This window comes from Megachile rotundata, chromosome 1 (genome assembly GCF_050947335.1).
Source record: "Megachile rotundata isolate GNS110a chromosome 1, iyMegRotu1, whole genome shotgun sequence".
NCBI lineage: Eukaryota > Metazoa > Arthropoda > Insecta > Hymenoptera > Megachilidae > Megachile > Megachile rotundata.
The window spans coordinates 16,249,246-16,275,695 of record NC_134983.1 but is presented as its reverse complement, the minus strand read 5'-3'; the positions used below and the strand labels follow the sequence as shown (position 1 = coordinate 16,275,695).

At 37.2% G+C, this 26,450-nt stretch overlaps 2 protein-coding genes and 1 long non-coding RNA gene across 11 annotated transcripts in view; 1 reads left to right on the top strand and 2 right to left on the bottom strand.

The window, feature by feature from the left end:
• The window catches only part of LOC100876593 (pre-piRNA 3'-exonuclease trimmer), a 104,666-nt gene that overhangs the window by 69,459 nt on the left and 8,757 nt on the right, over positions 1–26,450 (bottom strand). The gene's annotated exons all lie outside the window — the stretch shown is intronic.
• Positions 6,714–9,913, bottom strand: LOC143265224 (uncharacterized). Its single transcript, XR_013039513.1, has 2 exons — positions 9,576–9,913; positions 6,714–9,281 (listed from the first exon to the last, which is right to left on the bottom strand). It is a non-coding gene; the product is annotated as an uncharacterized LOC143265224 (long non-coding RNA).
• LOC100876372 (uncharacterized) overlaps positions 10,031–26,450 on the top strand; it is a 156,438-nt gene continuing 140,018 nt past the window's right edge. For 5 of the 8 annotated variants that reach the window (XM_003707118.3, XM_012294267.2, XM_076536057.1 and 2 more), the window contains exon 1: positions 10,362–10,704. The gene's annotated coding sequence lies outside the window, so the exon portion shown is untranslated. Of the gene's footprint in view, positions 10,170–10,361; positions 10,705–26,450 lie in introns of those variants that run through there. The other 3 variants (XM_012294271.2, XM_076536047.1, XM_012294269.2) reach the window with 3 other exon arrangements.

The following is a 26,450-nucleotide window of genomic DNA, read 5'->3' as shown; positions in this document are numbered from 1 at the left end:
AATTTTTGAAATTACTATACCCCCAAATTCCTAAAGCTCCAAATCTCGAAATCTCCAAATTCCTAAAGCACAAATCCCCATTTCCTCAAATTTCACAATTACCAAATTCTCAAATTTCTAATTCCTAAATTTCTGAATTCACAAACCCCAAGGGTACATATTTCTAAATTTTCAAATCCCTAAGTCCTCACATCCCTAATTTCCTAATTTCCAAATTCTGAAACCTCCACCTTCTCGAACGTCCAAATTCCTAAATTCTCAAATCCCTAATTCCCCATTTCCCAATTTCCATCCCTTCAAATCCCGAAATTCCCAAACTCTAAACTCATACAACTTATAACAAAGCTATGACCTCACCTTTCCCCGCTTTATTAAAAATATTTAATATTGCCGGGAAGAATGCACCGAAAGAACGATATCCAATCACAGACCGAAGGATCGATAAGTTCTTTGTTGTCTCGTTACACAAACATCGAGGATAACGATGAACCGTTCGCCTGATAAAATTAATTACGCGTTCAGAGATTCTTCCGAGAATTCATTACTGGCGATATCTCGATCGCTTTTTTCTCGACGTAATTATTATCCGGCAAGCATCCGCGATTACCGAGCATACCCGTACGAATACCGAGATTGTTAATACATTAGAAACTCTCGCTTGATTATCTCGAGTTGCTACAATGCAACTCTGTCGAAGATTGCGTTATAATTTTCCTCACACTTTAATGAAACTATCCGGAATTCGCGGGAAATTCGTACGAAGAGAATATCATGAAGCCATCCTCGATAATAACGAACAGAATACAGCAGCCGAGAATGATAACGGCAGAATATGCCAACTAATATTACAGATATCCGTCGAGATATTTTAACAGCTATAATGCAGCTTGCTCGGGCTTCGCTGCTGCGTCCAAACTTTGATGGAATGTTTTGTAGAGTTTATAAAACGCTTTGGAGATAAATTACCTACTGCAGCAATATCGCTGGAAATGTTCAACACCGTAGTCCCTTTCAAACTGCATATTATTGCATAGTGCTCAGGAGTTCGAAACTCGACACTGTAGACGTGGAGCCTCATTTCGAATGACAAATATTCAAGATTGAAAATTTAAAAATTTTTCAATTTATCGGATTTATGAGATTTCTAAGATTTTTTTACAATATTAATTTTTGAAGATTTATAAAATGTTGAAGATTCGTAAGATTTATCAAATTTTTCACACTCGAAAATGTGAAATGTGAAAAAGATGTAAATTTGGAAATATAAATAATTTTCAATGTACAAGCACTGAGATTTCGATGTTTTCAAGCTTCCCAATTTTGAACTCCCTAAATTAAAAAATTCTGAAATTTCTTCTATTTGAATACTTCGTATCAATTCTAATAATCATATAAGTATATCAAAAAGTGGTTAGAACACAAGGTAGGCTAACCGTGAGACCATCCGCTCAAGTATCCTTAAAACAACTACCATGGAATTCATAGCATATCTTAAAATCTGTCAATATCTTGAATAAATTTGTTCTATTGTTAAAGAAATGACACATCGTCGAAATCTTTCATGGCGGTAAAATAAGTAAAATTCAACGATAACGATTCAATATTTCCCCGAATCTGGAGGGTGCAGAAAGCCCTAAGATGACACCATTGTTAGCGTTTCTCGGCGAAAATTATCTGCGTACGATCGAGTAGAAATCGAGCAGTTCGTGGTCACGCGACAACTCGTCATTTGGAGCATCTCTTCATCTCCGGAAGTCGACGCACGAACGGCCGTTTTCTTCGGTCACGCGAGGAAACGTGTAAGAAAAACGCAGAGAAGAGGAAAAAGAGGAGGTACGAAGGACAGGGACGTCAGTATTGACCCAGTTGGTGGCGCTCTCGCTGTTGCTTCACCCTCTTCCAACCCTCTTTCAACCCCTGCTGTGCTTGTCGCTGCCTGCTCGCGCGGTACACCGACTCGACTCACAGTTTGTGGTCTATGCGTGTTTCTCTTTGTATGTGTGTGTTTCTACAGGTATAGCGGCACGAGCATAAAGCGTCACGTTGCGCAATCCCCATAGACGATTAAACGAGCCACGAGTTAACGGCGATTGTCGCACGGATACTCGACACTTCCTCAAAGGACAGTCGTTCCCTTCCCAACCCCTCTTCTGCTGGATTATACTTTTCAAGGACTTTTTTGCTACGAGAAACGGCTGGCAAACGAGCGACCATCTCTTCGACGTAAAGCGAATAACGCTGTGATCAGTGTTTAACGCGCTCTTGCGTTTTAATTGGCATCCCTTGAGCTGCAGTTGCTATACTTGATACTTAGGCTTTCCGCGATTCACGCTTTCACTTCTCAAACGTACGAATTCCCAACTTCATTGGGTTCAAATTAAAAAATTCTTAAATTCTTAATCTTTGATGTTCTTAAATACTCAAGGTCTCAAAATTTTAAGTTCTTAAATTCTCATATTCTCAAATTTAGAATTCCTGAAATTTGCAAATCCACAAGTCCTCAAATTCTTAAATCCACAAGTTCATAAATCTACAAATCCTCAAATTCACATATTTCCTAATACCCAAACTTCTAAATCCGAATTTCCCAAATTCCCAAAATTTTTCAAATTTTCCTAATTTCCCAATTTTCCTAAATTCCCCAAATTCACCGAATTGCCCAAATTCCACAAATAAGCCAAATTCCCCATATGTCCCAAATTTCTAAAATTTCCATAACCCCAATTTCCAAATCTCTTCTAAAATTATTGAATCCCGAAATCCCAAATCTGTAACATCATAAATTTGCGTCTATCTAAAACTCGATGAAACCGGCAAGTTGCAGAATACAATTAATACACAGCAGCCAGTAAGGATGTTTAGATTCGGTTTATTAACCGTAACGAGGTAGCTTCTTTTTCGGCGGGATTAACGTGCCGTAAATTATTACGCGAATGTGAATATGTATATCATGGAATTACAGAATACCGTTGAGAACGGGGTTGCATAATTTATCTTCGTTGCCACGGTGCGTCCTGTCCGAGAGGAAGTTTGCGTTGGAATACGAGCGTGTTGCTCCGTAGGATGACAGAAAAAGGAAGAAAGCACAAAAGAGAAGAAATGAAAAATGAGAAAAGATAGCCGCGAAGCGAACAATGATCGAATGCTCGGTACGAAAGAGCGCAATTAACAAAATCTGTGAATCCCAGGCTAATTTTATCGCTGCCCCCGTTTGACTGATAGTAGATAATAAACCGTGACGCAGCTCGTGCATGCAACACGGTTAATTGAGACGGAAGTGCGATTCGCTAACTTTATGAACGCCTCACAATGTCGAGAACGATAATCACTATGTGAGAATGATTAGATTTTCGATCAAAATAATATGTGTGTGTTTTGTTAAAATATAACCTTACAGGTGTATGATTTAATATATTTTTTATATTTTTATAAATAAAATCATTTGATGTAAGAGATTGTCTTCGGGCTCGGTTTGAATCCTATCCAAAGTGATAACAGTTTCAGTAGGCTCTCGTTATATCACCACTGATATAATTTAGTTAAACATATGTCATAACAAGAGGGACTCAATGCGTTGCGATTCAACAGGTGGTAACATAACGCGTAGTCATTCAAAGCTGGCGATTTAACCCGCGGCAATTTAGCAAGTGGTGATTCGATACGTTATGGTTCGACGAGTTGCTACTCATAGCGTTATACTACGTGATACGTGTAGCTATACAGGTGGAAATTTCGTGTGTGGCGATATAACGCGTGGAAAATTTGATGCGTGCTGATACTACGCAGAGCAGTTCGACGAGTGACAATTTGACACGTGGTGAAACAAAGCGTAGCAATTTGACACGTGGCGATATAATGCGAGGCAATGCAATGTGTAGAAATTCTACACGTGGCAATTTAACGAGTGGTGATATAACGCATACTAATTCCACGCGTAGTGATAAAACGCGTAACAATTTGACGAGTGACAATTTGACACGTGGTGAAACAACGCGTAGCAATTTGACGAGTGACAATTTGACACGTGGTGAAACAACGCGTAGCAATTTGACGAGTGACAATTTGACACGTGGTGAAACAACGCGTAGCAATTTGACGCGTGGCGATATAACGCGAGACAATGCAATGTGTAGAAATTCTACACGTGGCAATTCAACGAGTGGTGATATAACGCATACTAATTCTACGCGTAGTGATACAACGCGTAGCAATTCGACGCGTGGCAATTTGACACGTGGTGATACAACGCGTAGCAATTTGACGCGTGGCGATATAACGCGAGGCAATGCAATGTGTAGAAATTCTACACGTGGCAATTTAACGAGTGGTGATATAACGCATACTAATTCGACACGTAGCAATTCGACGAGTGACAATTTGACACGTGATGATACAACGCGTAGCAATTCTACACGTGGCAATATATAGAATAGTAATTCAAGGCACGGCAATACAATCCATAAACAATTTAACGTCTGACGATACAACTTAGCGATACGATACGAGGCGCTTTAGCAGCGCATAACAATAAAACGTGTAGCAATCTACTTCAAGGCGATCTAACCCGCGGCGATCAACTCAATGTCAATTTGCGACCGAATTCATCGATTGAAGAACGAAGCGATTCCAAATATCGAAACCTCTCAATTGAACCACTGATATCGTGTATCGTTATTTGATGTATTCCAGTATTGATACCTGATCGATGAACATCGAAAAACATGAAATATCAAACGTTATCGTTTGAGCGTTCAGAAAAGTGGAAAACACGAATATGTTTTAATTAAAGATACGCAAACCGTAATTCAACAGTGGATACCATATATTTTCTTTTGTTGGGGTGTGTGATAACGACTTTCAATTTCATCAGCGATACCGAAACATTTCTATAAACACCAAAAATGTCATAAACGCGTTTCAATATCGTTATCGTTTCATTAATTTTCATGCAATGCTTTTTGATCATATGATACGATTAGTCGAAATTAATGAGTACCGTTTTCACTGCGTTCAAGTTACAAACTCGATTCGGATGTTTAATGCGAATATTGAAATTCTGTGTTTCTTTAAACTCGTTAGCGCCGTGATCAAATTAACACCGCGTATCGGGTATCAAAAGAACATTGCAACTTCAAAGTTCCCGTGAAAATTTTACACAAACGTTGAGCTTTAAAATATTTTCAGTTTATGGGGGAAGCTAAATTTCATTTTCTTTGCACCGAAGAGTCGTCAACGCCCACATCAAAGAGAACGAAAATTCTATTATCCGACCGCTCTGTTACCCGGTCGTGACATTTAAAAATGTTTAACGCCTAAGTAAAGTGTAATTAAAGAACTTGGGAGTGGTAGTAACGGTGTAGTTACATTAGCAGGGAAGTGCGGTATCAAAAAATCAGCAATTATGAATGTTTCATACTGACTGCGACGAGTTATTGGGCACTCGTACAATGTTTAAAAACATGTAGTTACAGTGTGTGCTGTGATCTGACAACAGGGGTTGTTTGCACCTGATTCCGAAAATCATACATTTTCAATTATAATACCTTTATAATATTTTATATATTTTTAATATATTTAATTTAAATATATTTTTCATGTATTTAATGTATTTTAATATTACATAACAATTATAAATCGTAGAAAATCATAAATTTGAAATTTCAAACACAATTACAGTCAGAAAATAATCGATACGTTTTTTGAAAAGTTTATTTGAAGAAAGTACAATGTTACAAAGTCGCTGTATTTTGCATTAATTCTAAACTCTGCAGTGTATTTAAGTTCAACGACATAAAAGACCTTCACAGGATTACTATGTTATTGTATGCAACACGTTTGCAACAAACTACAATGGGGGATTAATTTCTATTGTTTTCAGTCTCGGTTGCAGCTAAAAACTACCGGACCACCTCCACAAGTTCCTAGCCGGACAAAATTAACCAGCAAACTAAAAGGTTGCGCAATCTAAACCGAACATGGAAGCTCGGTTATCGATTCAGTTTATTTGCCCAAATTTGCATGCGTAAATCAGCGTTAAATTCGCATAAAGAAGCAAAGCGTTTCATTAGTAGAAAATACAGTTCCATCGGTATGATTAACCGATTCCGCAAATCATTTTAAATTGACATAAAGTTCCAACTTTCTCAGTCTGTTTTAATATTGTAGCTGTTATTAGTTTTGACTGACCTGACAAATCATAATGCAAGGGGTTATTGTCACGAAGATTAACCGAATGTTTCAATGGGACTAAAGTTGATTCAGCATCTAACAATTTTCTTTCTATGAAATTTGCTAAACGAACGGCTTGCCTCGAGTCCTCGTTTCGCCTCGATTAACGCGTATTCGCCATATTTCGAGACCAAACGTGGACGCATCTGACCAAAAATCGATCAACCGCACACATTTTTTCACTTTCGTTACGAATTATTGTGAAAGATTTAAAACGAGAGAAATTACGTCTATAAATTTATTTTGTTTAACTTAAATCTATCAGATTGATCAAATGACAGTTTAAGTTTAACCCCTTGCACTACTTCGACGAGTCTGACTCGTGACTCGTACTTCGTGTTCAATTTTACTCGAATTAATACTCTTCAATTTGGATTTCAAGTCCTATTATTTGCATAGATTGATACCAAATTTCACCTTTCTTTGTCTTAATATTCTAGCTGTGATTAGCTCTGACTGACACACCTGACAAATTATAGTGCAAATTATGGTTCGACGTACGATTCACGCTTCCTAACTCGATTACTGTGGATCTCGGTAAATTGCCGAAGGAACGTTGGAGAACGATATTAGCTCCGGATATCATCCCGCTGCGAACAAGCAATCCTTTCAGATAACTGACATCCTTGACAAATCAGCTCATGGACTAACGCGGGAGTAGCTTTTACACCGTATAGGTGGATGATTACAAGCTGAGAGATATGTTTTCGTCAGAGATTGGACGAGCAACAAGAGTGTACCTAAGGAATCCTCGAACGATGTACATATACCTAACTCAGACCCGCAAACGTTCCCGTTTATTATCCTGCAATTCGGTTGAATTAACGGAAACTCAAATGAGACCGTTGTTCCACTGAAATTCACTCGAGGCTTCGAGGTTTCGGCGGTTTCGATCCCAGGACGAGATTGACGACCATTCGGAAGCGAATAACTTTAAACCCCGAGTGAAATGAAAAAAGATCGGATATTTATTTGCGCATGTATACTTTTATATGAAGTACAGTCTCTCGAAGTTTGCATGCAATACAGGAGTTCAGTGGTTTAATTGGGTCGAATTTCGAATCAAGTACTATTGGTAATTTGACAATCGAATTAATTAAAGCTATTATTTGGGAAGGTAGTGAAACGGAGATGGGTGGGTAGATGGGTGATTGAAAATTTTCAACTCTGGAAATTTAGATAGGGGTATGTGGAGATTTAGTACACTGCAATTTCGGGCTTTGGAAATTTTAGAATTTGAGAATTTAGAAAATTTAGGACATCGAGATTCGAAGGTTTAGAAATTTAGGAAATAGTTATAGGCAGAGTAGGCACGAGTGATCCCAAATTTGCAAATCTACAAATTTGTATATTACATTTAGGGATGTAAGAACACTGCAATTTGGAACTTTGAAAATAGTAAAATTTGGGCAATTCAAATTCGGAAATTTAGGAACTTGAAGATTTAATAATTTGTAATTTTAAAAATTGGAAAATGTAGAGACCACTTCGTCATCTCAAAATTTAGAACCAGGAAGTTGAAAATTAAAAAAATTCGTAGATCACTGTACCCAACTTATAAATCTAGAAATGAATCCATTTCCATCGAAGAAGCTAGATTCGTGTCAAAATACGATCCGTAACACGATTATGACCCATAAATGACAAGAAACGAATGACAGATTGTCTTGTGACGAATGTCACTCATAATATAATGTTAAGCAAACGTGAATGTATATTTAAACCAGAAAAACGTCAAAACTTCATTTCTGTTAGACGAATAAAGTAGTTGTAATTTGGTGAAAGATTTGAGAGTTCCGAAGATCTAAGAGGATCAACGGAGTGAAAACGCGTCAGAACATTCTTTCACAAATGCAGTGGCTTATTAATGTTATATGTGAACCATACCTATATGTGAAACGTACCGCGTGTACGAGTTTGTTTTAGTATGCTAAAGTTCATTCAAAGCGAAAGCTGTTCATTCAGATAAGCCTTTTTCAAAATCAGAAAAGCGAATATTTTGAAGCAGATAACGTTGCATCACCAAAAGCGACACCAAAGGAAAATAAAGAATATACAAACGGTTAGTTCAGGGAATGCATAAACTGCTTTTCCTTGTAGAACGATATACTTTCGTGTGCACGCATTTCCATTGCATGGTTAGTGACATTTGCCCCAAACAGCCTTTTCGCTTTATCCGACCTCTTTTCATTTGCTAATCTTTTGAAATGTTCACATATCACCGTTTCTCCCTTTTACGTACCGTCAATTATGGCAACAATTAAAAAGAAACTAGCGATAAACGAAAAAGCTTGCCAATTTACTTAAATCAATCCTTCTTTCATTTCATTCTTGCATGCATGTAATATTCACGTTTTATATATATGATTATTTGTACAAATATCAGAATGAAAGATTCTAATATAAATCATACGATATCGAGAACATGTGATACTCTTATCTATTCGTTTCGATAACACTGGAAAGTCGTGTAAAGTTTATGTACTAATTTTGTAATAAAATGGTATATCTTTTTTTACGAGAGATAATAATATTTTACATAAAATAATTTTATGATACAACGTAAAGAGGTCAGTAATTTAAATTGCAAAAATGTTTCGTACAAATTGAAATATCTCACGAATTTAAAAAAAAAATGATCCTTAAAAAAATTTATACATGAACTCTAAAGAACTTTTCAAAGTCATCACAGAGTCAAATACCCATTATATAATTTTCACTCGAAACATTTTTCTGCAGTTTTGATACAAAAATAATCACGCTTATATACTTCATACATTTCTCGTATAAATCTTACAAAGAATGGCCACTTTTTCTTTTACAAATAAATCAATCGACTCGTGCTGTTTTTTCTTTCTTGCTTTCAAAATTCTGGTATAAATCTTGGGGAAGAAGGTGACTAGTCTTTTCCACTTTAAATAAATCAATCGTGTCCGCTTCGTCTTCTCTTCCTTCCTTCCAAAATTTTCTCATAAATCCCTTCCGAAAAAAACCACTACTCTTTCCTTTGAAAATAAATCAATTTCTATATTTTATTTCAACGTTGCCTCTTTCTGTTAACGAAGAATACAAAATACATAACTTTCAATTAATAATTCCGATTTTAACAAAATTTTTGTAAAAAATGCGAAGAATTCTCCTCGTGGTAAAAAAAGGACTATCACGCGAAATCATGACAGACACATATAAATTTATACATATTTTGAATGGGACAAGATATGTAGAATAAAGGAACGAATAGTTGATGCTCCATTTTTTAAATTGCATAATTTAACCTTTACGACCAGATAGGTGCGAGAGTATTCAACATCACTGCCCTAAAATCACATAATTTCACGCGACATTACCTTTTTCCGCAAGTTGCAATAAGTCCCTCAAACCCGTAAATTTCCGGCAGAATAGCGTACGAGAATCCGTCGAAGCAGTAGCAACGTTTCGAGATCGAATTGATCGAGTAAGCGGAAGGTTCGTTCACCGAAGATCAAACAACTGCGTCAGCCGCGCGTGATCGAGCGTATCGACGAACGTAGCCAGACGGAATATCGTTTCCGTGAAACGTATGGGGGTCAAAATGGGGGTTCAGGTGTGGCGAGAGTCAAGTCGTGGCGAGGTTGAAGGGTGAGTTCAGGTGGCAGAGAGTCAGGTCGGCGATGGTTCAAGCGGTCTTGGACACGGATAGGAGGACGAAAAGCGTATTCAAGGCGCAGGTGCACCGCGGTCTCCTGTGATCGGCGTCGGCGTCGATGCTGGCGTCGGCGTCGGCGTCGTCCCGTTAAGGTACCCGCGTTCAGCTCGGCACAGAGCGCGGCAGGAGTCCACAGGATCACGAGGTCCAAAGCGTAAAAGTCGGTCGCCGGTAGCCCGTCGTCGCTTAACTGACTCTTGACATGAGCCTCGGTTACCGCGTGTTCGTCAGCTAGGAGGGGAACTTCCGGAACAAGGTCAGTGGTACAGATACATCCTATCTGGTCACATCGCCGTCACCAACAGCTTCTACGCTCCATTCCGTTTATCTCGCAGTGACTCGTGTACGCCTCAGCTTTCGGACTTTGTGCAAAAGAAGATCGGAAAATTTCCACGGATGGATAATAGTGACCGCCAGTGATTAGACGCCCGTGAACAAGCCAGCACCTTTCGAGCGCGAGCGATTTTCGCGGGAAAACTTCAGTGAAGCGTGTGCCGCATCGCGTGATAGCAAGTGAATCGCGAAAGATCACGGATGTCCGTTACGTACGTTTTTTTGTTCTCGCACGATCGTCGTTCGATTTGATCCGAGTTTCGCGACGGACCACCACGAAACGGATGCCTATTTGTTCACGGGCCTGACTGGTAGCAGTCGAGACACCTGTTACCGCGTTCGGTAAGAATCACTGTGTCAGCGTCGAAGTTCTTGGTGACGGACTTCACGGAAGATTTATTTTTCATTGAGTGTTGAATTCCGTATTTCGGGGATGGAATTAATTGTCCGAAACAAACGTGAGTAGATTATTTCTCCGTCGAGAAAGGTTCGATTCAATCTGTTCATTTTCTATAACGCGTAAGAAGACACATTGCTAAATTGTTTCTCCGACGCACCCTTCTGAATTTCTTAAAACAAGAGATATCGATCGTCCCCTACAACCCGTGCACCCCGATGTACGACGCAAATGGTTCCTAAAGTCCCACGAACGTGAAGAATCCGCAGATCCATCATTCCAGATGGGATCCGTCGCGGAGAAAAATTGAAAGCGAAAACGCGGAGTATTTGTTACGGTGTTATGTGTTCCAACAATAGCCGGACGAACAAAAATATTCGATATTTTCAGCAACGCCGGTGGCACAAATATCGGTGATTCTAGACTCTGATGGCTTCTCGAACGTCATCGAGGCGCGTATTGTAATTCGTTCGCGAAGTAGAGCCTCTATAGTTCCGAGGCAGCTTCTGTCCAGAAACGAGCACAATATCGATCGCGACGTGAAATTCAGCCGAGCTAACGTACGACGAACCGAAGAAACAATTTCTATCGTGTTGCGTGTAACAAGTGGCTCCGTTGTTCCTCTGGTCGGCCGTTCCGTGTTGCTTCCATTGTCCCGGATCCCCTTTGGTTCACCCAGATAACGCAACACGAGCGTACGCTCGTCAGAACGATTCCTAAATCTTCCGACAGCATGAAACGCGTTCTCGAATCGACATCACCAGGGTGTACGGTTCAGTTCGTTACACAATGGCGCCCCTTGTGAACGGAAGCCATTATCAACGCGTCTTTTCAATCCTATGATCGCTCTGACGGTTCATCCGCTAGAACTAGTATTGTACCGTATTTTTCATGGGTTATGGACGGGATAATTGATTTCGATTAAAGTCGCAATTTTCGTCTCGATTTAACACTAGATTTACGGAATACGTCGGAAGGATTTCTTATTTCATGTTACAATTACTAAGAAATTTTTGTGAGGTTGACTTTTATCAAGATGAAGAATTGTTAGGTAGTCTACGTATACCTGATTTAGTCATTTTTCTACTTTGGCTTCAATTTAAAAAATGGCTATCGAACGTCCGTAAATTTACAAGATCAGTTTAATTTCTAGGTTTTATGATTTATCTGACCATAGTCCTACTTTTTACATTTCTTTGATATGGTCTGTTTATTATGAGTGGTCAAACATTTATGTCTCGACTGTCTGTCTCCAATTTGTCACATTCGTACATGAGCTCTGCAGAGACCGAAGTGACTTCACTTTTTCTGATTCTTTTGTAACTTTAATATTATTTAATACGACACTAAAAAGAACAAGTAACTTTTCTGTTTTGATGACTTGTTCAGTTTGGGCAAATCGCATGCGCGAAATCGACAATTATTTGTAATTTTTATCAAGAACATATCAGCAAATAGCATTTCGTTAAACAAATAGTTGTGTTTCTTAAAAATCGACTTCGACATTTACCGCTTCATTTATTTCCACTCTTCAATTGTACCGCACTCAGCAAAGCTCGAACTCGTTATTTTCCTGAGACACGTATTTGGAGGTTTGAATTTTATGTTCTCTTATGTCTGAACGATTTGATGACTGCACTATATTTCCGAATCCAATTGTATTTCCTTCATTAAAGTACAGTAAGTTCTCGTTATATTGCCGTCTTAATGTCGACTTTCTCATGTGGGCGATTTTACGATCATATACTTACATCATATACTTGTATTTGTAAGCTTCACAATTTAACGAGTTTCTACACGTTGTAACTACATACGATCGTTTAATACGTGTATTACAACACGTTGTACCGCCTTAATTATGTGTCGAGTCTTTACATGTTGTATTTCCATTACATTACATTGTATCTCTATTATCATTTGTAGTATTTCCATGAACTTTAATTCTGTACGTTTTATTATTATGCCATTACGTGCAGCTACACGTTTTATCACGCGTTATCTTGTAACGCATTAGCATCTTTACACGCGTTGTCATGCGTTATATTGCTACGCATTGTCATAAAATATTAGTAGCAATACGCGTGATATCCCTACTTACTGTATTATCGATGCGTTGTACTTCTGCACGTACCATCACACGTTATGTCATATGTGGCATATTAACGCATTATATCGCTATGCTATGTACTATTACCCATTGCGACGCAACATATTAATAGTATTACGTGCTGTGAGTACGCATTGCATCCCCACGCGCTAAAATACGACGGATTGTATCTCTACGCGTTTGTATCCCCATGCGTTAAGATACGATGGGTTGTATCTCTACGCGTTGTATTCCTATGCGTTAAAATACGACGGGTTGTGTCTCTACGCATTGTATACCTACGCATTCAATGACAACGGGTTGTATCTCTACGCATTGAATCCCCGCGCGCTAAAATACGACGGATCGTATCTCTACGCATTGCACTCTAATGCGTTAAAATACGACGGGTTGTGTCTCTACGCGTTGTATTCCTATGCGTTAAAATACGACGGGTTGTATCTCTACGCATTGTATACCTACGCATTCAATGATAACGGGTTGTATCTCTACGCATTGAATCCCCGCGCGCTAAAATACGACGGATCGTAGCTCTACGCATTGTACCCCAATGCGTTGAAATACGACGGGTTGTGTCTCTACGCATCGTACCTCCACGCATTAAATTATAACGGGTTGCATCGCTACGCACCGTACTTCCACGCGTTACATCACAGCGGGTTGCATCCCCACGCGTTAAATTACGACAGGCTGCATTTCTACGCGATCTATAACCACGCATTGCATCATCTGTGGTATTTCTACACATACCACATCATATTGCACCACCATGCGCTACATAACAACGCCTTATATAGCCAAATATTAATTCTACATATCCGATTCAAGCTGTCGGACGTCACTCGACATCAATCAATTCTTTCAAACCTAACGTGCTTTCAAAAAATGTTCCACAACACCGTTTATGGCAGCACAAGGTACCCCCAAAAAACAATTCTGTATTTCAACGTCGATCAGCAGAAAAAGTGACATAGGTAAAATTAAACAAAGTGCCGTTCAAAGAGTTTTCTTTGCCAATTTAACCCAACACACGTTTCGTCACGAACGTCAACATCCGAAATTTCGGTTGATATCCAGAGAGGCACGAGCAAAGGCAGGGTGTGTCCGATTCGAGTGTGCGTGTTGGCTCACGGTTGTTTGTTTAATCCCGAGGGAACCTGCAACATGGCCACTTGCTGCTTTTCCCTCCCCCCTGTTCTCTGTCTCTCTCTATCAAAGTCCTCGTCCCTCTACCTATATTTCCAAGCCTTCTCCAACGTCTACGCAACACGGTTCCGTGGTTTCGTTTATTTCCTCGACGTTGTTTCGTCCGTTCGCGATTCCGTGCTTTTTTGCACGGCTAATTTTCTGCTTGTTCATCCAGTCGACGTTAATAATATTTCTTGCGATTATTCGGCTCACAGCCGTCACCCTCGGCGATTAATTCGCCGACAAGAAAGAAGGAGGAGGCACTCGTTCGCTCGACTCGGAATTTCATTTTTTTCCGCGCAATTAATTTTTCGCGGTTGAAACGGCGACGAGTTTTTTCTTCGCTCGTTTTCTCCTCTCCTATTGGCGCCCTCCTGGTTAATTTGCTCTCGAAAGTAGACCAAAAAAAAAGGTGTGTACGGTAACGCGTAAAGTAAATTCGCGCTTGCTCGCAGACTCCAAAGAGGAGGAATTTCAATTTGTCTTTCAGGTTTATTATTGCGCGGTGCAGCTTTGAGAGAAATTGAAACTTAAGAAACTCGCTTTCTACTTTAAATAAAATCGAGCACTCGTTCCTCACTTTGTACCGATGGATTTCTTCCACGATGCATAATTTACTTGTTGCCTTCTGCGAACTTTCTTCGACGCTTACGAAAGCTTCAAACAATTTTTACGGTGAACTATATTAATATTCGCTGCCATATTTCAATAATTATTGCCCGATATATTCGTCTCTGATTTAAGAATATTGAGTGCGTTTTCATTAAGTATTACGTTCAGGAATTGTTGCATTATTTTATTACACGTCTCATTTAAAAACACTTTAACAAATAATCTTCACGGATTACAAAGCGCTTATAACCGCATATATTTTTTGCTTTATAACTGAATCTACTGTTTCTGTTCTTTGTCAACTGTTTACATATGCTAAAATTATTTCACGGTTCGTTTAATAGACGCTTTGAAGAACACGCGTTTGAGACAATGAAATTTGTAATTGTTCAAAATGTTTGTAAAATTTCGGGGAAGATGACAATTTGAATAATTGTTAATTCAGCAATTATTAATGTATTAATATCGATGGTCATTATATGTGTATTCGCTACTCATTAAAATTCTTCACGCTGTGTATTAATAGATCGTTAATGCCATAAATTATGGTAGTTTGATAATATATACTGACTATGTTAATAATTACATTTATTAATTCATCATCCATTAATTGTTAATTAACGAGAAATTTGAAATTTATGAAACATAAATATTTTTTATAAAATTTTCACAGAACTCTGTAATTCTGAAGTCCTACATAAAAATGTATAATAAGTTATGAAGAAATAATATTCTATATATTTTATATACTTGCTCAAGAACAATGTACTTTGCGTACCATCGAATAATTGTTTCTTTGTCGTGGTTGTAAAGGGGGTACATAAAACAATTGTCGTGATATCTGCTTAAGTATTAATGCGTGCCATTGTATGTTTCACCTTTTTTTCGTTTCCCTGCCGTGACACACAGCTTTACCGTTCTAGGGCATTTGCTCCCTTACAGGAACGTGCGTAAACGCACCCTTGTCTTTGCGTAGGCGATCGATAATGTTATTATATTCCAGTCACCTTAACAGGCTTTCACCGTGGCAGCTTCACCCTCTAACGACAACGTTCCCCCGAATTAAGTGGTAGAACAGCAAACCTCGCTGAAACATTTCTTAAGCGACACCCTGTCTCATTTTTTCTTCGATATTTCAATTCATTGTTCAAATCCACCGAAATTTTTCTTCATCAAATTATTCTCCTATTCTTACCGAATAATAAATTCTGTTTGCTCTACCTCATTTTTATAAATTGATAGTACGAACATTTTTTATAATTTTATTCGTTATTCAACATTTCAATGAATATAATTCTTTAATAGTAAAACTACCAAATAGGTCGCATGACAATTTTTATGAGTTTTTCATTTTAATTTACAAAATTCGTCAAAACAATTTTTTTTATAAGATAATCTTCATGAAGATAAAAAATTAATGTGTAGTTCTTCCTCCACTTCAATTTAATAAATTGCTAGTACGAAAGTCATTAAATATTTTGCATAATTTTGTTCATATTTCATTAACATTTCAATAAATATAATTCTTGAAGTTCTTCCTCTACTTCATTTTAATAAATTGCTAGTACGAAAGTCATTAAATATTTTGCAGAATTTTGTTCATATAACATAGCAATAAGTACGATTCAAATTATTTTAGCGATATTTGAAAGCAGTTTAAAATAATTTTCCCTGCGTATTTAAATTTAAATAATGTAAAATGGAAGAATCGTATCGAATATTGCTTCCCGTACGGAGTTCTCATATATGCATAATTTGATCTGTTTACATAATACGCAACTCCACAGCTTCTGAAACTTGTATACTCTAAACATTCGCGTCGTAGCATTATAAACAAATGCGTTGAACCGAAACGGTAAAGACCATTTTCCCGTAGTTTAGAATTATTTGTACAAAAATATTTTCGAACTGTTCTTTGAAAGTTATCATAATTTTTTTGGCAATGATCGATCTAAGTTTCTGAACATCTATTCCCCACGATTTCAGAATTCATCCTTTTACCCCGGAATGCACGTGGCACCGATAAAAGATCCCGCTCCCTCGAGAAACGCGGGAAACCACGTTCGTAATCGCGATCCTCAATTTCGGTCGCCGTGAAAATATATGTATGTATATAGCAATGCTTGTAAAACGCAAGGGGCTCGTGTCGCGTGTTATCAGATAACGATATCGTGCCACGGCTCGAGGCCACGTCATAATGCTCGAACCTTTTCGGCTTATTCGACGTATTCCGCGCACGGAATCTACCGATCCGCCCTCGAACCGCGACAATACTGCTATAGTAATCACCGGTTATCTTGTTTCGCATTGGAACCATACGATCCCGTTCTTTTTCAGGATTATCGTTCGTATGGAAGCGATCGTTTCGAATGCCAACAAATTCATACGATTTATTCTTACGCCGAAATAGATCTGTTGGCACGACGCAAACATGCTCATTTATTTGGAACAGGGTGTTCTGTGAGGGGTTTTTGCGTTCTCCAAAATTTCCAATTTATCTGCGAACTTTCAAATAACATTTTCTTCATCAAATTCATGAATTTTTGAATTCTTTTATGTTCATTATTTATCTACTTCATTGATGAATTTTCCAATTGCTTAATGTTCATTATTTACCTACTTCATTGATGCATTTTTGAATTGCTTAATGTTCATTATTTATCTACTTTATTGATGAATTTTTTTAATTGCTTAATGTTCATTATTCATCTACTTCATTGATGAATTTTTCAATTGCTTAATGTTTATTATTTACGTACTTCATTGATGAATTTTTCAATTGCTTAATGTTTATTATTTACGTACTTCATTGATGAATTTTTAAATTACTTAATGTTCATTATTTACCTACTTCATTGATGAATTTTTGAATTGCTTAATGTTCATTATTTATCTACTTGATTAACGAAGTTTTAAATTGCTTAATGTTTATTTCCATCATTATCGAATTCATGAATTTTAAACAAGTAATTTTTCTCCAAACTTTCAGTTTGACACATTACAGTTTGATGATTCTGTAAATTCCATAAAATTCTTGCTTATCAAATTATTCATCTCTAAACTGTCCACCTCGGCAAACTTTTAAGCTCTCTTTCTACGCGTTCAAATCTCTAAATCTTGAAGTTTCTCAAATTTCCAAACTCCAAATCCTCAAATCTCCATAATGTAAAAAAGGTATTCTCTCCTTCGAGTAGAATCTGGAAGCTTGTATAATTTTTGGGTCACTGTAAAACTTATTCGTTGTAGAACCAAAAGTTCAGTGTGTACAACCATTACTGGCACACACTGAATTTCCAAGTAAAGCTATTAAACTAAAATAATTACAGTAATGTCTCGATGGTAAACGCGCGTCGTCTAACGAGACAGATGTTCTATGAATTGATGAATTTCCTAGGTTTTGATTTACAAAATGTTTTCAACAAGAGCGAGAAAGTAACAATGATTATTGATCGAAACAGTGGATAAAATAAAAGATTGCTCTTGGACAATATTGTGTTCAGAAAATGGTGCGTGTGTTATCGAGACAGGTTTTCAAGCTGTTTCACAGAACAGTGACTGGTTCAATACTGTGGTCAATAAAGCGGTATTTAATATGCGGGTTTAAAAATGTCACAAAGTAAGCAACGAAGTATATTTGCTCGCGATTCTGGGAAAAAGAAAGGGCATAATGCGTCGTGTTTGCACGATACTATGATACACCTTCGAGGGGCTGTAATTGCGATTGAAAAGGTCGATTGTAAATTACTGTGGGATATTCAGTAACTTTTTCTGCCGGATGATTAGCAATCTTGATTACTTCGAAAACGATTGTGATACGAATCGGACATTATAAAATTCGTTTCAAATAAAGCACCGTGGTTCATTGGAAATAAAGCCGTGATGAGGGATCTAAAAATATAAGGCGATTTCGGAACGTCTAACGCGATTCGACATCAAATTAACACTTGAGACGTATTATATTTTCTGACGAAAATTACTGTACTTTTCATTGATATTTTTAGCGTGTGTTAGCATATATTTAGCGGTTATACATAAAATATTATGTAACATTATTTTAAGATCAGTCACTTGATACATTACTAATATTCTAAATAGTTGTTTTTGATATACCAAAATGTTAACACTAAGACGAAGAATAAGAATATTCTGTGATCGTAAGTAACATACAATTTTTATTGAAGTATAACAATTAATCACTATAAATAAATTACCTTTTGAACGTACAACAAAAACATGTTTTTCGTATCACTAGAAACACACGAAGTGATTTACCAAAACAAAATTGGTCCTCGAAGCTTTATTAGGTACAGACAAACATCTCGACTCTCGGACAAAGCGATTTTAAAAAGCGACAACACGAGAGAAACCATTTGTTGCCACAGCAAACTCTCTGAACTTCCTTGAATATTTCCCTAACGAAAGAAGAAACGTTTCTCTTGAGATTTTTTTAACTATACTTTCTCGAGCAAAGTTCCTCTAGGCGATGTGGAAAGCAAAGTTCAACTTCAACGCGTTTTACATAACGCGACCCGAGAGAATCCCTCAACAATTATTAATTTCGAAACGAAGAGAGGCCTGCCGTGTTGATTAAAATGGATGAGTAGAAGCAGGGATAAATCTTGGAAAATCGTGGGGTTGCTTGAATCCGACGGGCGATGCCATTGTGGTACAGTAAACTCTAGTTATATTGCCACCGTCATGCAGATTTACGGGTATATTTGTGGTACTCAAGGTTCGAAAATTCATGGAGTGTCACAACATTCAAGGATGATTCGTTTGTAGAATCGGAACAAGTTAATTTTTAATTATACAAATTTCTAAACTTTCAGATTTCAATATTTTCACATTTCTAAATTTATAGATGTAATCTGTTAAAAATTCCCAATTGAATTACAAATTCTCGAGTCTTCAAGTTTTCAAATTTCTTTAGACTTCTGTCAAACTACATCAACCTTTCCTTAAAAAGTGCTCGTCTGTATAACATAATTTGCCTGATTCAAAGAGACCATATTTTCCATCGAAAATTTCGCACGAGTTAACACAGTAACCTATCTCTAATTTAAGCGAGTAATAAATATAATTTGGAACAATTACCGTGAGAATTGAACGCGTCAATCATTATCGAAATCCTGACTGAATTGTTCCCGCTAGAGGTAACACTCATTAAATACAGAGATTTAATTGTTTAGCCAACAACGGAGCATTCGGAACGCGGACCGTTGTCTTTTTTATTTCCTCGAGACGACGCAGTCCCTCCTTTGTTTTAATTTGCAACGCGGAAATATTTAGTATTTCTGTCCGGCACAGACGGCCGCAATTATGCACCGACATTAATGTCATAACGAGACAGTCGTGCAAATTCTGGAAACATTTAATTTCGCGTAATTCGGTGCAGCTAGCGAAACAAGAAAACGTTTCATTCAGCATGAGAGGCTCCAGATAACTCGAAAGTTCCTTGTCTTCCGACGATCGAGACGTCATTTTCTTTCTCCTATTCGGGCCGCTTCTTTTTTTCCTTTTAACCTCGAAAGGCATTTAATTAAAATCTTAATTAAAGAATTCAAGTAGGCGCGATTGGAAAATGTCTGCTGTCCTCGTTCATAAGTGATAGAGGTCGCAAAGGTTCACGTGAAAAAAAGGATTTACAAGGTTCGTTCGAAATGTTTAATTGGCTCAGAAAAGTCGATCTCATTCGCGGCTCGCGGGATGAAAATGTCTGTGGGTAGCAAACGCCGGTAGTGGTTGGTTGTGGAGCTCGGTGAATTGAAAATTAAAATTAAATCACCAACGAGGCAACTTTAACACGTGTTGTTCCAAAGGATCTAACGGAGCATGCTCATTTACAAATTTACGAATGGAGGATTTCAGTAGTTAGGATTTCAGGAGTTGGCGAGGCTGGAAATATGGGATTTCGAGGTTTGCGGATTTGGCGAGTTTGAGAACTGGGCCTTCAAATTTTTGTAGATCGAAAATTTTGGAATTTGGAGATTTTTGACGAATCTTTAAGAATTAGGAATTCAATTGTTTGTGCTGTGAGAGTTTAGGAATATAGGAATTTAAAAATTAAATCTTTAAGAATGTACATATAACTAGACAGAATGGTATTTATGATATTAAAGTCTGTACAGTACCCTCCGTACTACATAATATATATATATATTAAAACCACATAATATATCATATCAACCACATATTATATACCATCTATATATTACGTAAAAATATAAAATGCGTAATGCAGATAAGAACCATGGTGTTTAAGCTAGCGTAGAAATGAAAAGAAAAATAGTTCGAGACAGAAGCACACTTATCCAACCTAATTTAAATAACTTCGACCGACTTAAGCGATGAATAATTCAAATATTAAGAGGTTTTCATTAAAAATGCCAGGAAGTTTATTAATAGGTTTCTGGTAAATAAGAGTTGGCAGTCAAGAAGTCCCAAAGGAATTTCTTCAACTCGTGGTCAGCGTCGATTCGTCCACAAACGCGTCCGCGTGTCACCCGCGTTCGTATTTGATTTTTCTGTCGATAAAATTTACCGATCGTCCTTGATATTCGCGCGCACGTTTCCGTCCTTGGGAACGAGTAGAAGATCGTTCGGTTCCCAACGGAGATCGAACGCCCGTTCCCTTCTTCGTAACTTTCTGCTCTATCGGTCCAAGTTTCCTTCCTCGTCCATCGACAAATCCCAAATGTAAATGTGCCATGTGGACGGACGAGAAGAAGAAGAAGAACCAGGATTCGAACTTTTCCAACATTGACATTTCGTTCATCATCGATCGATCGAAGCGTGGAATATCGTAATTTATGCCTTGCACATGCACGCTCGTTTCAAGCGATTCTTCTCACGAATTCCCAATGCTTCCAACTCGGTTTTCCATGATTTTTCGGATGGCGACTCATTTAGCTGTACGCAAACAGTTTGCCTGATTTTGCTCGTGAATAAATACGGGGGCGGTGTAGAATTACTATTTTCGCAAAAAAATGTCAGTACCGACATTACTGGATTCGAAGAGATATAATTTTTCGTACACTTCGTAAATGACCTCTCATATGTAATTGTTAATATTACCTACGCGGTCGTATTAAGTTTATGCTTGGTCGGGGTTAATTTTCGTTTATGCTGGTCATATTAAGTTCATGCTGGAGTTCATTTCCGCTGGACATGACATGCAAGATTAGGGAGAAACAAAATTTATTTGTTCCGTTTTTAACTTTACGTACAGGGTGAGGCACGTAAAATCGGTCAAATAACTTGGTCACAGGGAAAAGTCCGAATAAATTATTTCATATCAACATAGAACGATAGGTGTTATCTTCCATTTGAAATCGTGCATTATATGCATAACAAAAATCGTTGAATGATCAACGAGCCACTTGACGAATTAAAATTAGAGAACGATCTATTTGTGTTATGTTTCTTCGAAGCAATTAAATAAGAGTTCTAACAACGTACAAAAAAGATCCTACTATGCACTGCGCATAAAAAGCTAAACGTACATTGGTGCACGTTTCAATATCCTCGAAGAGGTTAAAGCAACCTCTACTTGGACTACTAGGTCCGAATCAAAAAACTGATAAGTTTTATTTGAAATCCGGTCTTTCATTAGTACAACAAGTCAGTGGCTATTGAGGATCAGAAAGCAGCTTCAACTACGTCGAGGTCCAATTAAAATTGAGTGCCGGATTGAAAAGTGGCAGCGAAGTAAATCTAAAATCTGTGAAGTGCTCAACGTCTAACCTGAATTCCTATTCACGTTGCAAATCTTTGTACGAATACTCTTGATTTCCAGATCATCGACAGAGAAACGCGATGTATACGTTTTCATCGAGATATCAGCTATCGATCGTGTTCGAGCCAGATGGCTACCATAATCTAGCATTTACACCTGCAGCGGTACAAGGTTTCGCACGAGAACCACGTGGACGCGTTTACGTTCGCACGCGTTCCAATATCGCGTTCCATTATCTGTTTCACACAATTGTATCAACATAGGTACAATTTTGGTGTTTCGAATCGACAGGATAATTAGGATCGTACAAAGCACGCGAGTTAGCAGCTGATCCCTTTCTCGGGACAACAATGCAGAACTTGGAAGCTATTCTAGGTTACAATAAACCATTTTGGAGGATATTGATTGTACGTTATAAAAGCATTTTGTAAAGTACATTATCATGACGGATATCGATCGTTTTTGGATCAGATGTGTCATCCATCTTTTATACGAAGGTTCGTGTAGGAAGACGTTCATACGATCAATGTTCTCGAGTGGTGTGAAAATATTGATGTATTTTTTATTTTGAAACGATTGTAGTGAGTCGAATGGTTTTAATTATGGGGCTACATATGTATGTTCTTATTGACATTTTGTAAAATCTGCATGGGAAGTAATAGGTAAATCTGTTGCTTCTTTGGATTGTGTGAAAGGTGTAGTTTAGTTACAATACATTATATTATATTTTCATAGAGTGATCTCTATGATTTAATATGTTTGTCTCTTCGTATCTCCACACATGTATGTGCTATACATAGATGCATGTATGTATGTTATACATGTACATACGTATGCATACATGTATGTATGTTATATATGTACATATAGTATACGTATGTATATAACCCTGCCTAAAATAGTAAAGGAAATCCTAATATAAAGGATGAACAGTTTCTATATATCATTACTTTCAAAAATAGTCTCGAACGATTATTTTAGATTGACACCATCCAAATTAAGTTATGTCACCGTGCACATATATCGGTACCGAAAAGTGAAAATAGAACGGAAGATGAATTCTAAATTACGGCCAAATGAAGAACAAGTATATCATTGATAGCACGATAAATTATTGAGTAGTTTTAAATTGGAAAATTCGATTCCTTGAATTATGAAAATTGTACACGCGAGTCCCCGAGGACCTAGCGAATAACGGCACATGTTTTTCGAGCTCGAATTGCAACGGGATCGATACCGACGCTAGTCAAAAATCAATATTCAATTACTCGTTACGGCACGTAATTGCATTGAACTTCGCGAACGTTAATTGCGTTGAACATCGGGAACGTTAATTACAGTAGCGCGTTGAAAAGGGCCTCACTACGAAAATAATGATGAGACCGACGAATTTTTCGGGAACACACACCGTATCTGTCAGCGATCCATATTATACATGGAATAAACGAGCAATTTGATGGATCAACGGAAATTCGGATTGCTTCCGATTGATTAACTTCTACAAATTGGATTTGCCATTTTACGAGCTTGTGCCTGGTCAAAAAATAGCGGATTGACAGTTTTTGTAAATAGGCAATTAGAAAAATTTGTTGTAATTATTTTATAATTGTAATGTTTATGAACACAATTTTATTTTAAAATAATTTAGATTTACCAGTTGGAAATTTGGAAATATATTATATTTTGTAATATGCAGGTAATTTAGGAATTTGAAAATTTAAAATAATAAAATTTTAGCAAGGGGAGTTGGAAATTCAAAAAAATTTGATAAATAAGGTAAAAAAAAATTAGTAAAAAAGTCTGAAAATATAAGAGTTTAGACTTTCAGAAATTTGTAAACCTGAGAGTGCGCAAATGTAGAGATTTGAATTTTTAATACTGTGGAAATTTATAAGTCTAAAAGCGTAATATATTGTGGAAATTTAGAAACTGGACAATTGAGAAGTTTGAATATTTAATACTGTGGAAATTTAGAAATCTAAAAGTGTAATAAACTGTAGAAATTTAGAAATCTAAAAGTGTAATAAACTGTAGAAATTTAGAAGTTTGAAAATTGAATACTATGAAAATTTAGGAATTTGAAAATTTGAGTTTAAAAATTTAGAAATAGAGAAATTGAAGAATCACCAATAACCTAGCGATTGATGCAACTACAAATAAATGTATGAAAAAGAAAAAATTGTACAATCTCGAAATGCAGAAATACAGAGTAAGTATTGAAAATCTGTAATGTTGAAATCGAGAGATTGTCCCGTTATCAAGTCGCAGTCATCAAGGTAAGTTTAACGGAACTACACCAGAGTTTGGACTGTTTGCATAGTTTCTCGAGATTGGCATAAACTTGAGCATCCTATTCTCGATAAAACTTCTCAAGCATCATTGATCCGACAACTAAATTAATAGGGACATTTATTAGCATTTGAATTCGCTTTATCTTACGACTCGCGAATGATTGTTAAAATCGTGTGGTAGTTGATGAAATGCAATCAAGAACTTCATCGAATAACTGTTCCGTTTACGCATATTGCTCGCGGAAAACAGTGGAACTCGGGAGACAGTTTCCCCGAGTTTCGAGTATGGAAATTACGTTATTTCACTGTGAAACAACAATGGAAGAACATTGTCGTAAACCCGATGAATATAAATACTTGAAATTGAACAAATCTTCCTTTTAATATCAAAAATTAAGTTTGTGACATCCTCAAGTATCTGACAATATGTTTGCGAAGATTAATGCTCCCGATCCAGTTCCACCGTCAGATTATTTGTGAAACGGGTGACGGGTTCCTATGGATATTCATACGTCATCTGTGTGGCACTGAAAGTGTTAAGGTATTCAAGCTAATGGTAGATATTCTAAACTCTGAGAACCATAATGGTCGACTAAAAAGTTTCAACTATAAGGGTGATAATAAACGATATCCTTAAAGCTCCCGTTCTCATAAAATCATGCAGAACAGCTCCTTTATTTTTAGTTAAAAGATTATTCAAAAAAAGGAGGAATCGGACTACTCTCCTAAATGAAATAACTATTGACATAAATAGAGTGCCAAAGTGAGCAAAAGGTCAACGAGATTTTCTCTTCTGCACCTTCGATCTCTTAATATTTGCGGAAGCTAGGGCAACCGGGTAATCCAGTAGCACCGTCCATTTTATTTATATCCGTTTGTAAATTGGGAGAGCTTATGAAGGCATCCGTCTAGAAAATTTGCATCAGCAGACACTTCTGCTACCATAATGTCTGCCAGCAGAGAGAATTTCGCGTAATTTAGCACGCAGGAAAGGCTATATTGCCTCTCCCTTCGAAATATGTACCGCGTTTCCGCAGTATCTGATGAAAGTACACGCAGAGCTTGCCCGGTGAAAATTTCTTCGCGAATGAATTAGAATTCCGACACGTGAAGGTGTTCCGACAATTGCATTCTTATTTTTCAACCGAGAAATGGACGGTCATAAAAATTGTCAAGTTATTATTCATAGAATAATGTTGATTTACTGCGAGTACTGTAGCTTTGTAATATTTTCGAGGAAAACAGGTGCAAAGGTATATTACATTAAACAAATACCCTTTGTACTGTGTTTGTTATCCTGTGTACGAGATAGAAGTTTGACAAAGTTCCTCTTGTACTATAGTATTGATTCGTAACAAGTAACAGTTTTGTGATTCGTTGTATAATACGTATAACATGTAATCCACTTTAGCAACAAATTATAGACAAACTTGAACCAGGATTATTATCTGTGCATTAAAATACTGGCCGAACGAAGATTCATAAAATGTTAGAGATTTTCAACGTGAAAAATAAAATTTAATCAAACATCATCAAAAGTTGTAATCGAGTTCTATGAAACGCATGTTACGGATTCATGGTGTCAAAATTTGTAACGCAACCTTCGCAATGTAATTTCGAATTCGTTAGGTGAAATACGGATGTTATTTCATCTCTGGATGCGTTCGTAGTACACAATCACGTAAATTACAAGCCGAGATAATAAACTAGAGACATATGAGCACTGACTCGGGAAAGAGCACCGTTCTAGAAACGCATTTACGTCTTTAGCTAACATTTCGTAATTTCGAAACTTTGCACCTCTGTAGAGTAGGTTATTTAATGTATTCCCTTAATTGCAAACTTTTGAATATTCAAATTTTCATTTGAATTAT